The following is a 19,547-nucleotide window of genomic DNA, read 5'->3' on the forward strand; positions in this document are numbered from 1 at the left end:
GTGTGTTTAACTTCCCATGTTAAAAGCATAAGTTCTCAATTTCCATTTGAATACCCCAACATTAAACAGCAATATGGGACACACACACACACACACACACACACACACACACACACACACACACACACACACACACACACACACACACACACACACACACACACACACACACACACACACACAAGCCCTTCTTTCACACAAGTTCAAACTTGTTTCCTGTGCCCTGTGTGCTTTGGTTTTTCTCGTTGGATTATTCTCTGCTTGGAGGCAAATGCAGATGAGGTCTAGCCGAAATAGCTCAGCTGGGAGAGGGTTAGACTGAAGATCTAAAGGTCCCTGGTTCAATCCTGGGTTTCGGCAACTGTGCGGTGCTGATTTCCTCTTCCGATGGTGTGCTTTTTTTTATGTGTACTTCATAAACCTTTACGTTCTTTTACTAAAAAATGATTGCGACGTTGCTGTTTTTATGCAATCGGAAGTGTACTTCATAAACCTTTACCTTCTTTTACTAAAAAATGATTGCGACGTTGCTGTTTTTATGCTATCGGAAGTATTCATGGCGTAATAGCACTAAAGACTTTGAATTCAGTGACCCTATTTAAAATTTCCTGAAACTTGCAATATCTTATCATATGTTTCATCACTGCACATAGAGGCGCTTGAAGAGTGGCTTCTGCACAAACGCTTTTGAAATGTAGCTCATTAGTTGTAAGCTGGACAAGGGAAGGGTCGGCGTCAACTTGCATGTATGCTTGGTACAATATTATAGGAATCCTGTTTCACACCACTCCTATGTTTTCATGGAATGGGGCCTACTTCAGCTAGCTTTGGCTCATGGACAGGCTTTGTTCTACCTAAACAGGTGATGTAAAGAAGTCATTTGCTTCCTAAAGTTCTTGAAAATCACACTCTACCAAGAGGCATCGCATAATGGCAAAAAAACAAAACATTGTACACTAAATACAGCAACCAACATACTTATCCTTAATGTGTACCACTGCAGAAGAGATGCACTGTAGATTTTGAATTCTAAAGACATTGAGCATCATACTTATCCTTAACGTGTAACACTGCAGAAGAGACGTACTGGAGAATGCGGACAATGATCCCACTACCTCTCTCATTGCATAATGTGAAAACACCTTCCAAAATATTGTATTCTAACAACAGTGAGCAACACACTCATCCGAAGAGTGTATCAATGCTGCTAAGACACACTGGAGAAGGTAGACATCCATGCCACTAACTGTCGCATGTTAAGCAAGCGCTCTACCACTTGAGCCAAGAAGAATGAAAGAGGTTTTATTGGAGTCACATTCAAAGAGTCACATTTAGAATCTCAAGATAGGTTCACAAACGAAAGTTTATTTATTTTATTAACCAATTTCCAAAGCTATTTTCACCTCTACTATACAATATTTGATATTATATAATATATACAATATGTCTATTGTGGTCAATCCCAATTATTTGAGCACTAAGCTAGAACTGTTCACTGCCATCAAAATTATTTTGACTTCCTATTAAAAGTTTCCTCTTATCCAGCCCAGAAACATTCAAATGAATAGATTCATTTGTGAACTTATGTTAAGTCCACAAGAGGGCAAGTGTAGTTTTCAGAGTGAATAAGGCCTATCCCATTTCTGGGGTGCATGAGACTCTATTAAGACTCTTCTATGACTGCATGCACCTATCAATGCAGCTGTAAATACTGCTTCCTTCCTGCATGCTCCCTGCCTCCTTCCCTGCCTGACACTGACACTCAACATAAATGCAGTTAACATGTTTTGATTCATAAAAGACATTCTGCTGGTGATTTAGAAAGTGCTTTCAATCTAGAGTATCTGTTAAATTATAGCAGCTTCTCCTACCCAAAGCAGGTAATTATAAGGGTTAAAGCCTCAGGAGCATTATTTTACATTTAGGAAACCCTACAAACTTGCGAATGAACCTGACATTGCAGTCAACCAGTTTCCTTTGTACAGGTGATGAGGAATGAGCTGTTGATTTTGGTGTGTTTTCACCCTCAAAATTGATGTCAGTTTGGTGTGTTTACACCCTCATGCCGGACCACCAATGCCAATTCAACATGTATTACAAGCTCAAAATATGACTGATGAGGACTAACTAGGCTCAACGTTGTGGAACACTCCACACTGATGATGGGCATTAGGCAGTCACCAACACTCTCCAATGGCGTGATGGTATGGGAGAGTTATTTTCTTTTGTGCAGGCAGTGTGTTTAACTTCCCATGTTAAAAGCATAAGTTCTCATTTTCCATTTGAATACCCCAACATTAAACAAGCAATATGGGACACACACACACACACACACACACACACACACACACACACACACACACACACACACACACACACACACACACACACACACACACACACACACCCACACACACCCACACAAGCCCTTCTTTCACACAAGTTCAAACTTGTTTCCTGTGCCCTGTGTGCTTTGGGTTTTCTCGTTGGATTATTCTCTGCCTGGTTAAGGTAGGTTCTGAGTTTACTTACTTTTGCCTTAGATTCTGTAAAATTCAAGGCTAATTATCTGAACCTAGTTGTTAGTTGCTTGTTAGCTGTAATTACTCACTACAGGTGTAGTTTCGCCCTGTGCACCTCAAGGCATGACTGCGCCGTGAGGTTCTGCCGAGTGGTCCATGGATTTCACAGTGGTAAAGTCATTGTGTTCTGTGTGTATGCAATATTGTAAATGGGATTACATTTATTGGTAGCATTTTCATCGTAAGGAGGCAAATGCACATGCGGTCTAGCAGAAATAGCTCAGCTGGGAGAGCGTTAGACTGAAGATCTAAAGGTCCCTGGTTCAATCCCGGGTTTCGGCAACTGTGCGGTACTGATTTCCTCTTCCGATGGTGTGCTTTTTTTTATGTGTACTTCATAAACCTTTACGTTCTTTTACTAAAAAATGATTGCGACGTTGCTGTTTTTATGCAATCGGAAGTGTACTTCATAAACCTTTACCTTCTTTTACTAAAAAATGATTGCGACGTTGCTGTTTTTATGCTATCGGAAGTATTCATGGCGTAATAGCACTAAAGACTTTGAATTCAGTGACCCTATTTAAAATTTCCTGAAACTTGCAATATCTTATCATATGTTTCATCACTGCACATAGAGGCGCTTGAAGAGTGGCTTCTGCACAAACGCTTTTGAAATGTAGCTCATTAGTTGTAAGCTGGACAAGGGAAGGGTCGGCGTCAACTTGCATGTATGCTTGGTACAATATTATAGGAATCCTGTTTCACACCACTCCTATGTTTTCATGGAATGGGGCCTACTTCAGCTAGCTTTGGCTCATGGACAGGCTTTGTTCTACCTAAACAGGTGATGTAAAGAAGTCATTTGCTTCCTAAAGTTCTTGAAAATCACACTCTACCAAGAGGCATCGCATAATGGCAAAAAAACAAAACATTGTACACTAAATACAGCAACCAACATACTTATCCTTAATGTGTACCACTGCAGAAGAGATGCACTGTAGATTTTGAATTCTAAAGACATTGAGCATCATACTTATCCTTAACGTGTAACACTGCAGAAGAGACGTACTGGAGAATGCGGACAATGATCCCACTACCTCTCTCATTGCATAATGTGAAAACACCTTCCAAAATATTGTATTCTAACAACAGTGAGCAACACACTCATCCGAAGAGTGTATCAATGCTGCTAAGACACACTGGAGAAGGCAGACATCCATGCCACTAACTGTCGCATGTTAAGCAAGCGCGCTACCACTTGAGCCAAGAAGAATGAAAGAGGTTTTATTGGAGTCACATTCAAAGAGTCACATTTAGAATCTCAAGATAGGTTCACAAACGAAAGTTTATTTATTTTATTAACCAATTTCCAAAGCTATTTTCACCTCTGCTATACAACATATGATATTATATAATATATACAATATGTCTATTGTGGTCAATCCCAATTATTTGAGCACTAAGCTAGAACTGTTCACTGCCATCAAAATTATTTTGACTTCCTATTAAAAGTTTCCTCTTATCCAGCCCAGAAACATTCAAATGAATAGATTCATTTGTGAACTTATGTTAAGTCCACAAGAGGGCAAGTGTAGTTTTCAGAGTGAATAAGGCCTATCCCATTTCTGGGGTGCATGAGACTCTATTAAGACTCTTCTATGACTGCATGCACCTATCAATGCAGCTGTAAATACTGCTTCCTTCCTTCATGCTCCCTGCCTCCTTCCCTGCCTGACACTGACACTCAACATAAATGCAGTTAACATGTTTTGATTCATAAAAGACATTCTGCTGGTGATTTAGAAAGTGCTTTCAATCTAGAGTATCTGTTAAATTATAGCAGCTTCTCCTACCCAAAGCAGGTGATTATAAGGGTTAAAGCCTCAGGAGCATTATTTTACATTTAGGAAACCCTACAAACTTGCGAATGAACCTGACATTGCAGTCAACCAGTTTCCTTTGTACAGGTGATGAGGAATGAGCTGTTGATTTTGGTGTGTTTTCACCCTCAAAATTGATGTCAGTTTGGTGTGTTTACACCCTCATGCCGGACCACCAATGCCAATTCAACATGTATTACAAGCTCAAAATATGACTGATGAGGACTAACTAGGCTCAACGTTGTGGAACACTCCACACTGATGATGGGCATTAGGCAGTCACCAACACTCTCCAATGGCGTGATGGTATGGGAGAGTTATTTTCTTTTGTGCAGGCAGTGTGTTTAACTTCCCATGTTAAAAGCATAAGTTCTCAATTTCCATTTGAATACCCCAACATTAAACAGCAATATGGGACACACACACACACACACACACACACACACACACACACACACACACACACACACACACACACACACACACACACACACACACACACACACACACACACACAAGCCCTTCTTTCACACAAGTTCAAACTTGTTTCCTGTGCCCTGTGTGCTTTGGTTTTTCTCGTTGGATTATTCTCTGCTTGGAGGCAAATGCAGATGAGGTCTAGCCGAAATAGCTCAGCTGGGAGAGCGTTAGACTGAAGATCTAAAGGTCCCTGGTTCAATCCTGGGTTTCGGCAACTGTGCGGTGCTGATTTCCTCTTCCGATGGTGTGCTTTTTTTTATGTGTACTTCATAAACCTTTACGTTCTTTTACTAAAAAATGATTGCGACGTTGCTGTTTTTATGCAATCGGAAGTGTACTTCATAAACCTTTACCTTCTTTTACTAAAAAATGATTGCGACGTTGCTGTTTTTATGCTATCGGAAGTATTCATGGCGTAATAGCACTAAAGACTTTGAATTCAGTGACCCTATTTAAAATTTCCTGAAACTTGCAATATCTTATCATATGTTTCATCACTGCACATAGAGGCGCTTGAAGAGTGGCTTCTGCACAAACGCTTTTGAAATGTAGCTCATTAGTTGTAAGCTGGACAAGGGAAGGGTCGGCGTCAACTTGCATGTATGCTTGGTACAATATTATAGGAATCCTGTTTCACACCACTCCTATGTTTTCATGGAATGGGGCCTACTTCAGCTAGCTTTGGCTCATGGACAGGCTTTGTTCTACCTAAACAGGTGATGTAAAGAAGTCATTTGCTTCCTAAAGTTCTTGAAAATCACACTCTACCAAGAGGCATCGCATAATGGCAAAAAAACAAAACATTGTACACTAAATACAGCAACCAACATACTTATCCTTAATGTGTACCACTGCAGAAGAGATGCACTGTAGATTTTGAATTCTAAAGACATTGAGCATCATACTTATCCTTAACGTGTAACACTGCAGAAGAGACGTACTGGAGAATGCGGACAATGATCCCACTACCTCTCTCATTGCATAATGTGAAAACACCTTCCAAAATATTGTATTCTAACAACAGTGAGCAACACACTCATCCGAAGAGTGTATCAATGCTGCTAAGACACACTGGAGAAGGTAGACATCCATGCCACTAACTGTCGCATGTTAAGCAAGCGCTCTACCACTTGAGCCAAGAAGAATGAAAGAGGTTTTATTGGAGTCACATTCAAAGAGTCACATTTAGAATCTCAAGATAGGTTCACAAACGAAAGTTTATTTATTTTATTAACCAATTTCCAAAGCTATTTTCACCTCTACTATACAATATTTGATATTATATAATATATACAATATGTCTATTGTGGTCAATCCCAATTATTTGAGCACTAAGCTAGAACTGTTCACTGCCATCAAAATTATTTTGACTTCCTATTAAAAGTTTCCTCTTATCCAGCCCAGAAACATTCAAATGAATAGATTCATTTGTGAACTTATGTTAAGTCCACAAGAGGGCAAGTGTAGTTTTCAGAGTGAATAAGGCCTATCCCATTTCTGGGGTGCATGAGACTCTATTAAGACTCTTCTATGACTGCATGCACCTATCAATGCAGCTGTAAATACTGCTTCCTTCCTGCATGCTCCCTGCCTCCTTCCCTGCCTGACACTGACACTCAACATAAATGCAGTTAACATGTTTTGATTCATAAAAGACATTCTGCTGGTGATTTAGAAAGTGCTTTCAATCTAGAGTATCTGTTAAATTATAGCAGCTTCTCCTACCCAAAGCAGGTGATTATAAGGGTTAAAGCCTCAGGAGCATTATTTTACATTTAGGAAACCCTACAAACTTGCGAATGAACCTGACATTGCAGTCAACCAGTTTCCTTTGTACAGGTGATGAGGAATGAGCTGTTGATTTAGGTGTGTTTTCACCCTCAAAATTGATGTCAGTTTGGTGTGTTTACACCCTCATGCCGGACCACCAATGCCAATTCAACATGTATTACAAGCTCAAAATATGACTGATGAGGACTAACTAGGCTCAACGTTGTGGAACACTCCACACTGATGATGGGCATTAGGCAGTCACCAACACTCTCCAATGGCGTGATGGTATGGGAGAGTTATTTTATTTTCTGCAGGCAGTGTGTTTAACTTCCCATGTTAAAAGCATAAGTTCTCATTTTCCATTTGAATACCCCAACATTAAACAAGCAATATGGGACACACACACACACACACACACACACAAGCCCTTCTTTCAAACAAGTTCAAACTTGTTTCCTGTGCCCTGTGTGCTTTGGTTTTTCTCGTTGGATTATTCTCTGCCTGGTTAAGGTAGGTTCTGAGTTTACTTACTTTTGCCTTAGATTCTGTAAAATTCAAGGCTAATTATCTGAACCTAGTTGTTAGTTGCTTGTTAGCTGTAATTACTCACTACAGGTGTAGTTTCGCCCTGTGCACCTCAAGGCATGACTGCGCCGTGAGGTCCTGCCGATTGGTCCATGGATTTCACAGTGGTAAAGTCATTGTGTTCTGTGTGTATGCAATATTGTAAATGGGATTACATTTATTGGTAGCATTTTCATCGTAAGGAGGCAAATGCACATGCGGTCTGGCAGAAATAGCTCAGCTGGGAGAGCGTTAGACAGAAGATCTAAAGGTCCCTGGTTCAATCCCGGGTTTCGGCAACTGTGCGGTACTGATTTCCTCTTCCGATGGTGTGCTTTTTTTTATGTGTACTTCATAAACCTTTACGTTCTTTTACTAAAAAATGATTGCGACGTTGCTGTTTTTATGCAATCGGAAGTGTACTTCATAAACCTTTACCTTCTTTTACTAAATAATGATTGCGACGTTGCTGTTTTTATACTATCGGAAGTTTTCATGGCGTAATAGCACTAAAGAATTTGAATTCAGTGACCCTATTTAAAATTTCCTGAAACTTGCAATATCTTATCATATGTTTCATCACTGCACATAGAGGTGCTTGAAGAGTGGCTTCTGCACAAACGCTTTTGAAATGTAGCTCATTAGTTGTAAGCTGGACAAGGGAAGGGTCGGCGTCAACTTGCATGTATGCTTGGTACAATATTATAGGAATCCTGTTTCACACCACTCCTATGTTTTCATGGAATGGGGCCTACTTCAGCTAGCTTTGGCTCATGGACGGGCTTTGTTCTACCAAAACAGGTGATGTAAAGAAGTCATTTGCTTCCTAAAGTTCTTGAAAATCACACTCTACCAAGAGGCATCGCATAATGGCAAAAAAACAAAACATTGTACACTAAATACAGCAACCAACATACTTATCCTTAATGTGTACCACTGCAGAAGAGATGCACTGGAGATTTTGAATTCTAAAGACATTGAGCATCATACTTATCCATAACGTGTAACACTGCAGAAGAGACGTACTGGAGAATGCGGACAATGATCCCACTACCTCTCTCATTGCATAATGTGAAAACACCTTCCAAAATATTGTATTCTAACAACAGTGAGCAACACACTCATCCGAAGAGTGTATCAATGCTGCTAAGACACACTGGAGAAGGTAGACATCCATGCCACTAACTGTCGCATGTTAAGCAAGCGCTCTACCACTTGAGCCAAGAAGAATGAAAGTATTTTTATTGGAGTCACATTCAAAGAGTCACATTTAGAATCTCAAGATAGGTTCACAAACGAAAGTTTATTTATTTTATTAACCAATTTCCAAAGCTATTTTCACCTCTACTATACAACATATGATATTATATAATATATACAATATGTCTATTGTGGTCAATCCCAATTATTTGAGCACTAAGCTAGAACTGTTCACTGCCATCAAAATTATTTTGACTTCCTATTAAAAGTTTCCTCTTATCCAGCCCAGAAACATTCAAATGAATAGATTCATTTGTGAACTTATGTTAAGTCCACAAGAGGGCAAGTGTAGTTTTCAGAGTGAATAAGGCCTATCCCATTTCTGGGGTGCATGAGACTCTATTAAGACTCTTCTATGACTGCATGCACCTATCAATGCAGCTGTAAATACTGCTTCCTTCCTGCATGCTCCCTGCCTCCTTCCCTGCCTGACACTGACACTCAACATAAATGCAGTTAACATGTTTTGATTCATAAAAGACATTCTGCTGGTGACTTAGAAAGTGCTTTCAATCTAGAGTATCTGTTAAATTATAGCAGCTTCTCCTACCCAAAGCAGGTGATTATAAGGGTTAAAGCCTCAGGAGCATTATTTTACATTTAGGAAACCCTACAAACTTGCGAATGAACCTGACATTGCAGTCAACCAGTTTCCTTTGTACAGGTGATGAGGAATGAGCTGTTGATTTTGGTGTGTTTTCACCCTCAAAATTGATGTCAGTTTGGTGTGTTTACACCCTCATGCCGGACCACCAATGCCAATTCAACATGTATTACAAGCTCAAAATATGACTGATGAGGACTAACTAGGCTCAACGTTGTGGAACACTCCACACTGATGATGGGCATTAGGCAGTCACCAACACTCTCCAATGGCGTGATGGTATGGGAGAGTTATTTTCTTTTGTGCAGGCAGTGTGTTTAACTTCCCATGTTAAAAGCATAAGTTCTCATTTTCCATTTGAATACCCCAACATTAAACAAGCAATATGGGACACACACACACACACACCCACACACACACACCCACAAAAGCCCTTCTTTCACACAAGTTCAAACTTGTTTCCTGTGCCCTGTGTGCTTTGGTTTTTCTCGTTGGATTATTCTCTGCTTGGTTAAGGTAGGTTCTGAGTTTACTTATTTTTGCCTTAGATTCTGTAAAATTCAAGGCTAATTATCTGAACCTAGTTGTTAGTTGCTTGTTAGCTGTAATTACTCACTACAGGTGTAGTTTCGCCCTGTGCACCTCAAGGCATGACTGCGCCGTGAGGTCCTGCCGAGTGGTCCATGGATTTCACAGTGGTAAAGTCATTGTGTTCTGTGTGTATGCAATATTGTAAATGGGATTACATTTATTGGTAGCATTTTAATCGTAAGGAGGCAAATGCACATGCGGTCTAGCCGAAATAGCTCAGCTGGGAGAGCGTTAGACTGAAGATCTAAAGGTCCCTGCTTCAATCCCGGGTTTCGGCAACTGTGCGGTGCTGATTTCCTCTTCCGATGGTGTGCTTTTTTTTATGTGTACTTCATAAACCTTTACGTTCTTTTACTAAAAAATGATTGCGACGTTGCTGTTTTTATGCAATCGGAAGTGTACTTCATAAACCTTTACCTTCTTTTACTAAAAAATGATTGCGACGTTGCTGTTTTTATACTATCGGAAGTTTTCATGGCGTAATAGCACTAAAGAATTTGAATTCAGTGACCCTATTTAAAATTTCCTGAAACTTGCAATATCTTATCATATGTTTCATCACTGCACATAGAGGTGCTTGAAGAGTGGCTTCTGCACAAACGCTTTTGAAATGTAGCTCATTAGTTGTAAGCTGGACAAGGGAAGGATCGGCGTCAACTTGCATGTATGCTTGGTACAATATTATAGGAATCCTGTTTCACACCACTCCTATGTTTTCATGGAATGGGGCCTACTTCAGCTAGCTTTGGCTCATGGACGGGCTTTGTTCTACCAAAACAGGTGATGTAAAGAAGTCATTTGCTTCCTAAAGTTCTTGAAAATCACACTCTACCAAGAGGCATCGCATAATGGCAAAAAAACAAAACATTGTACACTAAATACAGCAACCAATATACTTATCCTTAATGTGTACCACTGCAGAAGAGAGGCACTGGAGATTTTGAATTCTAAAGACATTGAGCATCATACTTATCCTTAACGTGTAACACTGCAGAAGAGACGTACTGGAGAATGCGGACAATGATCCCACTACCTCTCTCATTGCATAATGTGAAAACACCTTCCAAAATATTGTATTCTAACAACAGTGAGCAACACACTCATCCGAAGAGTGTATCAATGCTGCTAAGACACACTGGAGAAGGTAGACATCCATGCCACTAACTGTCGCATGTTAAGCAAGCGCTCTACCACTTGAGCCAAGAAGAATGAAAGTATTTTTATTGGAGTCACATTCAAAGAGTCACATTTAGAATCTCAAGATAGGTTCACAAACGAAAGTTTATTTATTTTATTAACCAATTTCCAAAGCTATTTTCACCTCTACTATACAACATATGATATTATACAATATATACAATATGTCTATTGTGGTCAATCCCAATTATTTGAGCACTAAGCTAGAACTGTTCACTGCAAATCAAAATTATTTTGACTTCCTATTAAAAGTTTCCTCTTATCCAGCCCAGAAACATTCAAATGAATAGATTCATTTGTGAACTTATGTTAAGTCCACAAGAGGGCAAGTGTAGTTTTCAGACTGAATAAGGCCTATCCCATTTCTGGGGTGCATGAGACTCTATTAAGACTCTTCTATGACTGCATGCACCTATCAATGCAGCTGTAAATACTGCTTCCTTCCTGCATGCTCCCTGCCTCCTTCCCTGCCTGACACTGACACTCAACATAAATGCAGTTAACATGTTTTGATTCATAAAAGACATTCTGCTGGTGACTTAGAAAGTGCTTTCAATCTAGAGTATCTGTTAAATTATAGCAGCTTCTCCTACCCAAAGCAGGTGATTATAAGGGTTAAAGCCTCAGGAGCATTATTTTACATTTAGGAAACCCTACAAACTTGCGAATGAACCTGACATTGCAGTCAACCAGTTTCCTTTGTACAGGTGATGAGGAATGAGCTGTTGATTTTGGTGTGTTTTCACCCTCAAAATTGTTGTCAGTTTGGTGTGTTTACACCCTCATGCCGGACCACCAATGCCAATTCAACATGTATTACAAGCTCAAAATATGACTGATGAGGACTAACTAGGCTCAACGTTGTGGAACACTCCACACTGATGATGGGCATTAGTCAGTCACCAACACTCTCCAATGGCGTGATGGTATGGGAGAGTTATTTTCTTTTGTGCAGGCAGTGTGTTTAACTTCCCATGTTAAAAGCATAAGTTCTCATTTTCCATTTGAATACCCCAACATTAAACAAGCAATATGGGACACACACACACACACACACACACACACACACACACAGACACACACACACAGACACACAAGCCCTTCTTTCACACAAGTTCAAACTTGTTTCCTATGCCCTGTGTGCTTTGGTTTTTCTTGTTGGATTATTCTCTGCTTGGTTAAGGTACGTTCTGAGTTTACTTCCTTTTGCCTTAGATTCTGTAAAATTCAAGGCTAATTATCTGAACCTAGTTGTTAGTTGCTTGTTAGCTGTAATTACTCACTACAGGTGTAGTTTCGCCCTGTGCACCTCAAGGCATGACTGCGCCGTGAGGTCCTGCCGAGTGGTCCATGGATTTCACAGTGGTAAAGTCATTGTGTTCTGTGTGTATGCAATATTGTAAATGGGATTACATTTATTGGTAGCATTTTCATCGTAAGGAGGCAAATGCACATGCGGTCTAGCCGAAATAGCTCAGCTGGGAGAGCGTTAGACTGAAGATCTAAAGGTCCCTGGTTCAATCCCGGGTTTCGGCAACTGTGCGGTACTGATTTCCTCTTCCGATGGTGTGCTTTTTTTTATGTGTACTTCATAAACCTTTACGTTCTTTTACTAAAAAATGATTGCGACGTTGCTGTTTTTATGCAATCGGAAGTGTACTTCATAAACCTTTAGCTTCTTTTACTAAAAAATGATTGCGACGTTGCTGTTTTTATGCTATCAGAAGTTTTCATGGCGTAATAGGACTAAAGACTTTGAATTCAGTGACCCTATTTAAAATTTCCTGAAACTTGCAATATCTTATCATATGTTTCATCACTGCACATAGAGGCGCTTGAAGAGTGGCTTCTGCACAAACGCTTTTGAAATGTAGCTCATTAGTTGTAAGCTGGACAAGGGAAGGGTCGGCGTCAACTTGCATGTATGCTTGGTACAATATTATAGGAATCCTGTTTCACACCACTCCTATGTTTTCATGGAATGGGGCCTACTTCAGCTAGCTTTGGCTCATGGACAGGCTTTGTTCTACCTAAACAGGTGATGTAAAGAAGTAATTTGCTTCCTAAAGTTCTTGAAAATCACACTCTACCAAGAGGCATCGCATAATGGCAAAAAAACAAAACATTGTACACTAAATACAGCAACCAACATACTTATCCTTAATGTGTACCACTGCAGAAGAGAGGCACTGGAGATTTTGAATTCTAAAGACATTGAGCATCATACTTATCCTTAACGTGTAACACTGCAGAAGAGACGTACTGGAGAATGCGGACAATGATCCCACTACCTCTCTCATTGCATAATGTGAAAACACCTTCCAAAATATTGTATTCTAACAACAGTGAGCAACACACTCATCCGAAGAGTGTATCAATGCTGCTAAGACACACTGGAGAAGGTAGACATCCATGCCACTAACTGTCGCATGTTAAGCAAGCGCTCTACCACTTGAGCCAAGAAGAATGAAAGTATTTTTATTGGAGTCACATTCAAAGAGTCACATTTAGAATCTCAAGATAGGTTCACAAACGAAAGTTTATTTATTTTATTAACCAATTTCCAAAGCTATTTTCACCTCTACTATACAACATATGATATTATATAATATATACAATATGTCTATTGTGGTCAATCCCAATTATTTGAGCCCTAAGCTAGAACTGTTCACTGCCATCAAAATTATTTTGACTTCCTATTAAAAGTTTCCTCTTATCCAGCCCAGAAACATTCAAATGAATAGATTCATTTGTGAACTTATGTTAAGTCCACAAGAGGGCAAGTGTAGTTTTCAGAGTGAATAAGGCCTATCCCATTTCTGGGGTGCATGAGACTCTATTAAGACTCTTCTATGACTGCATGCACCTATCAATGCAGCTGTAAATACTGCTTCCTTCCTGCATGCTCCCTGCCTCCTTCCCTGCCTGACACTGACACTCAACATAAATGCAGTTAACATGTTTTGATTCATAAAAGACATTCTGCTGGTGACTTAGAAAGTGCTTTCAATCTAGAGTATCTGTTAAATTATAGCAGCTTCTCCTACCCAAAGCAGGTGATTATAAGGGTTAAAGCCTCAGGAGCATAATTTTACATTTAGGAAACCCTACAAACTTGCGAATGAACCTGACATTGCAGTCAACCAGTTTCCTTTGTACAGGTGATGAGGAATGAGCTGTTGATTTTGGTGTGTTTTCACCCTCAAAATTTATGTCAGTTTGGTGTGTTTACACCCTCATGCCGGACCACCAATGCCAATTCAACATGTATTACAAGCTCAAAATATGACTGATGAGGACTAACTAGGCTCAACGTTGTGGAACACTCCACACTGATGATGGGCATTAGGCAGTCACCAACACGCTCCAATGGCGTGATGGTATGGGAGAGTTATTTTCTTTTGTGCAGGCAGTGTGTTTAACTTCCCATGTTAAAAGCATAAGTTCTCATTTTCCATTTGAATACCCCAACATTAAACAAGCAATATGGGACACACACACACACACACACACACACACACACACACAGACACACACACACAGACACACAAGCCCTTCTTTCACACAAGTTCAAACTTGTTTCCTATGCCCTGTGTGCTTTGGTTTTTCTTGTTGGATTATTCTCTGCTTGGTTAAGGTACGTTCTGAGTTTACTTCCTTTTGCCTTAGATTCTGTAAAATTCAAGGCTAATTATCTGAACCTAGTTGTTAGTTGCTTGTTAGCTGTAATTACTCACTACAGGTGTAGTTTCGCCCTGTGCACCTCAAGGCATGACTGCGCCGTGAGGTCCTGCCGAGTGGTCCATGGATTTCACAGTGGTAAAGTCATTGTGTTCTGTGTGTATGCAATATTGTAAATGGGATTACATTTATTGGTAGCATTTTCATCGTAAGGAGGCAAATGCACATGCGGTCTAGCCGAAATAGCTCAGCTGGGAGAGCGTTAGACTGAAGATCTAAAGGTCCCTGGTTCAATCCCGGGTTTCGGCAACTGTGCGGTACTGATTTCCTCTTCCGATGGTGTGCTTTTTTTTATGTGTACTTCATAAACCTTTACGTTCTTTTACTAAAAAATGATTGCGACGTTGCTGTTTTTATGCAATCGGAAGTGTACTTCATAAACCTTTAGCTTCTTTTACTAAAAAATGATTGCGACGTTGCTGTTTTTATGCTATCAGAAGTTTTCATGGCGTAATAGGACTAAAGACTTTGAATTCAGTGACCCTATTTAAAATTTCCTGAAACTTGCAATATCTTATCATATGTTTCATCACTGCACATAGAGGCGCTTGAAGAGTGGCTTCTGCACAAACGCTTTTGAAATGTAGCTCATTAGTTGTAAGCTGGACAAGGGAAGGGTCGGCGTCAACTTGCATGTATGCTTGGTACAATATTATAGGAATCCTGTTTCACACCACTCCTATGTTTTCATGGAATGGGGCCTACTTCAGCTAGCTTTGGCTCATGGACAGGCTTTGTTCTACCTAAACAGGTGATGTAAAGAAGTCATTTGCTTCCTAAAGTTCTTGAAAATCACACTCTACCAAGAGGCATCGCATAATGGCAAAAAAACAAAACATTGTACACTAAATACAGCAACCAACATACTTATCCTTAATGTGTACCACTGCAGAAGAGATGCACTGTAGATTTTGAATTCTAAAGACATTGAGCATCATACTTATCCTTAACGTGTAACACTGCAGAAGAGATGTACTGGAGAATCCGGACAATGATCCCACTACCTCTCTCATTGCATAATGTGAAAACACCTTCCAAAATATTGTATTCTAACAACAGTGAGCAACACACTCATCCGAAGAGTGTATCAATGCTGCTAAGACACACTGGAGAAGGTAGACATCCATGCCACTAACTGTCGCATGTTAAGCAAGCGCTCTACCACTTGAGCCAAGAAGAATGAAAGAGGTTTTATTGGAGTCACATTCAAAGAGTCACATTTAGAATCTCAAGATAGGTTCACAAACGAAAGTTTATTTATTTTATTAACCAATTTCCAAAGCTATTTTCACCTCTACTATACAATATATGATATTATATAATATATACAATATGTTTATTGTGGTCAATCCCAATTATTTGAGCACTAAGCTAGAACTGTTCACTGCCATTAAAATTATTTTGACTTCCTATTAAAAGTTTCCTCTTATCCAGCCCAGAAACATTCAAATGAATAGATTCATTTGTGAACTTATGTTAAGTCCACAAGAGGGCAAGTGTAGTTTTCAGAGTGAATAAGGCCTATCCCATTTCTGGGGTGCATGAGACTCTATTAAGACTCTTCTATGACTGCATGCACCTATCAATGCAGCTGTAAATACTGCTTCCTTCCTGCATGCTCCCTGCCTCCTTCCCTGCCTGACACTGACACTCAACATAAATGCAGTTAACCTGTTTTGATTCATAAAAGACATTCTGCTGTTGACTTAGAAAGTGCTTTCAATCTAGAGTATCTGTTAATTATAGCAGCTTCTCCTACCCAAAGTAGGTGATTATAAGGGTTAAAGCCTCAGGAGCATTATTTTACATTTAGGAAACCCTATAAACTTGCGAATGAATCTGACATTGCAGTCAACCAGTTTCCTTTGTACAGGTGATGAGGAATGAGCTGTTGATTTTGGTGTGTTTTCACCCTCAAAATTGATGTCAGTTTGGTGTGTTTACACCCTCATGCCGGACCACCAATGCCAATTCAACATGTATTACAAGCTCAAAATATGACTGATGAGGACTAACTAGGCTCAACGTTGTGGAACACTCCACACTGATGATGGGCATTAGGCAGTCACCAACACTCTCCAATGGCGTGATGGTATGGGAGAGTTATTTTCTTTTGTGCAGGCAGTGTGTTTAACTTCCCATGTTAAAAGCATAAGTTCTCAATTTCCATTTGAATACCCCAACATTAAACAGCAATATGGGACACACACACACACACACACACACACACACACACACACACACACACACACACACACACAGACACATAAGCCCTTCTTTCACACAAGTTCAAACTTGTTTCCTGTGCCCTGTGTGCTTTGGTTTTTCTCGTTGGATTATTCTATGCTTGGTTAAGGTAGTTTCTGAGTTTACTTACTTTTGCCATAGATTCTGTAAAATTCAAGGCTAATTATCTGAACCTAGTTGTTAGTTGCTTGTTAGCTGTAATTACTCACTACAGGTGTAGTTTCGCCCTGTGCACCTCAAGGCATGACTGCGCTGTGAGGTCCTGCCGAGTGGTCCATGGATTTCACAGTGGTAAAGTCATTGTGTTCTGTGTGTATGCAATATTGTAAATGGGATTACATTTATTGGTAGCATTTTCATCGTAAGGAGGCAAATGCACATGCGGTCTAGCCGAAATAGCTCAGCTGGGAGAGCGTTAGACTGAAGATTTAAAGGTCCCTGTTTCAATCCCGCGTTTCGGCAACTGTGCGGTACTGATTTCCTCTTCCGATGGTGTGCTTTTTTTTATGTGTACTTCATAAACCTTTACGTTCTTTTACTAAAAAATGATTGCGACGTTGCTGTTTTTATGCAATCGGAAGTGTACTTCATAAACCTTTACCTTCTTTTACTAAAAAATGATTGCGACGTTTCTGTTTTTATGCTATCAGAAGTTTTCATGGCGTAATAGGACTAAAGACTGAATTCAGTGACCCTATTTAAAATTTCCTGAAACTTGCAATATCTTATCATATGTTTCATCACTGCACATAGAGGCGCTTGAAGAGTGGCTTCTGCACAAACGCTTTTGAAATGTAGCTCATTAGTTGTAAGCTGGACAAGGGAAGGGTCGGCGTCAACTTGCATGTATGCTTGGTACAATATTATAGGAATCCTGTTTCACACCACTCCTATGTTTTCATGGAATGGGGCCTACTTCAGCTAGCTTTGGCTCATGGACAGGCTTTGTTCTACCTAAACAGGTGATGTAAAGAAGTCATTTGCTTCCTAAAGTTCTTGAAAATCACACTCTACCAAGAGGCATCGCATAATGGCAAAAAAACAAAACATTGTACACTAAATACAGCAACCAACATACTTATCCTTAATGTGTACCACTGCAGAAGAGATGCACTGTAGATTTTGAATTCTAAAGACATTGAGCATCATACTTATCCTTAACGTGTAACACTGCAGAAGAGATGTACTGGAGAATCCGGACAATGATCCCACTACCTCTCTCATTGCATAATGTGAAAACACCTTCCAAAATATTGTATTCTAACAACAGTGAGCAACACACTCATCCGAAGAGTGTATCAATGCTGCTAAGACACACTGGAGAAGGTAGACATCCATGCCACTAACTGTCGCATGTTAAGCAAGCGCTCTACCACTTGAGCCAAGAAGAATGAAAGAGGTTTTATTGGAGTCACATTCAAAGAGTCACATTTAGAATCTCAAGATAGGTTCACAAACGAAAGTTTATTTATTTTATTAACCAATTTCCAAAGCTATTTTCACGTCTACTATACAATATATGATATTATATAATATATACAATATGTTTATTGTGGTCAATCCCAATTATTTGAGCACTAAGCTAGAACTGTTCACTGCCATTAAAATTATTTTGACTTCCTATTAAAAGTTTCCTCTTATCCAGCCCAGAAACATTCAAATGAATAGATTCATTTGTGAACTTATGTTAAGTCCACAAGAGGGCAAGTGTAGTTTTCAGAGTGAATAAGGCCTATCCCATTTCTGGGGTGCATGAGACTCTATTAAGACTCTTCTATGACTGCATGCACCTATCAATGCAGCTGTAAATACTGCTTCCTTCCTGCATGCTCCCTGCCTCCTTCCCTGCCTGACACTGACACTCAACATAAATGCAGTTAACCTGTTTTGATTCATAAAAGACATTCTGCTGTTGACTTAGAAAGTGCTTTCAATCTAGAGTATCTGTTAATTATAGCAGCTTCTCCTACCCAAAGTAGGTGATTATAAGGGTTAAAGCCTCAGGAGCATTATTTTACATTTAGGAAACCCTATAAACTTGCGAATGAATCTGACATTGCAGTCAACCAGTTTCCTTTGTACAGGTGATGAGGAATGAGCTGTTGATTTTGGTGTGTTTTCACCCTCAAAATTGATGTCAGTTTGGTGTGTTTACACCCTCATGCCGGACCACCAATGCCAATTCAACATGTATTACAAGCTCAAAATATGACTGATGAGGACTAACTAGGCTCAACGTTGTGGAACACTCCACACTGATGATGGGCATTAGGCAGTCACCAACACTCTCCAATGGCGTGATGGTATGGGAGAGTTATTTTCTTTTGTGCAGGCAGTGTGTTTAACTTCCCATGTTAAAAGCATAAGTTCTCAATTTCCATTTGAATACCCCAACATTAAACAGCAATATGGGACACACACACACACACACACACACACACACACACACACACACACACACACACACACACAGACACATAAGCCCTTCTTTCACACAAGTTCAAACTTGTTTCCTGTGCCCTGTGTGCTTTGGTTTTTCTCGTTGGATTATTCTATGCTTGGTTAAGGTAGTTTCTGAGTTTACTTACTTTTGCCATAGATTCTGTAAAATTCAAGGCTAATTATCTGAACCTAGTTGTTAGTTGCTTGTTAGCTGTAATTACTCACTACAGGTGTAGTTTCGCCCTG

General features: G+C 39.8%; 7 non-coding genes across 7 annotated transcripts; all 7 read left to right on the top strand.

The window, feature by feature from the left end:
* The first annotated feature begins 287 nt into the window (after window positions 1-287).
* trnaf-gaa (transfer RNA phenylalanine (anticodon GAA)) lies at window positions 288-360 on the top strand. Its single transcript has one exon. It is a non-coding gene; the product is annotated as a tRNA-Phe (tRNA).
* A 2,431-nt stretch (window positions 361-2,791) lies between these two features.
* On the top strand, window positions 2,792-2,864 carry trnaf-gaa (transfer RNA phenylalanine (anticodon GAA)). Its single transcript has one exon. It is a non-coding gene; the product is annotated as a tRNA-Phe (tRNA).
* A 2,159-nt stretch (window positions 2,865-5,023) lies between these two features.
* Window positions 5,024-5,096, top strand: trnaf-gaa (transfer RNA phenylalanine (anticodon GAA)). The gene has a single exon. It is a non-coding gene; the product is annotated as a tRNA-Phe (tRNA).
* A 2,349-nt stretch (window positions 5,097-7,445) lies between these two features.
* On the top strand, window positions 7,446-7,518 carry trnaf-gaa (transfer RNA phenylalanine (anticodon GAA)). Its single transcript has one exon. It is a non-coding gene; the product is annotated as a tRNA-Phe (tRNA).
* Window positions 7,519-9,879: 2,361 nt separating this feature from the next.
* On the top strand, window positions 9,880-9,952 carry trnaf-gaa (transfer RNA phenylalanine (anticodon GAA)). The gene has a single exon. It is a non-coding gene; the product is annotated as a tRNA-Phe (tRNA).
* A 2,382-nt stretch (window positions 9,953-12,334) lies between these two features.
* trnaf-gaa (transfer RNA phenylalanine (anticodon GAA)) lies at window positions 12,335-12,407 on the top strand. Its single transcript has one exon. It is a non-coding gene; the product is annotated as a tRNA-Phe (tRNA).
* A 2,381-nt stretch (window positions 12,408-14,788) lies between these two features.
* trnaf-gaa (transfer RNA phenylalanine (anticodon GAA)) lies at window positions 14,789-14,861 on the top strand. The gene has a single exon. It is a non-coding gene; the product is annotated as a tRNA-Phe (tRNA).
* Window positions 14,862-19,547: the final 4,686 nt, after the last annotated feature.

The sequence above is a fragment of the Electrophorus electricus genome, chromosome 5 (assembly GCF_041902795.1).
Source record: "Electrophorus electricus isolate QZ-2024a chromosome 5, ASM4190279v1, whole genome shotgun sequence".
In the NCBI taxonomy this organism is placed as follows: domain Eukaryota; kingdom Metazoa; phylum Chordata; class Actinopteri; order Gymnotiformes; family Gymnotidae; genus Electrophorus; species Electrophorus electricus.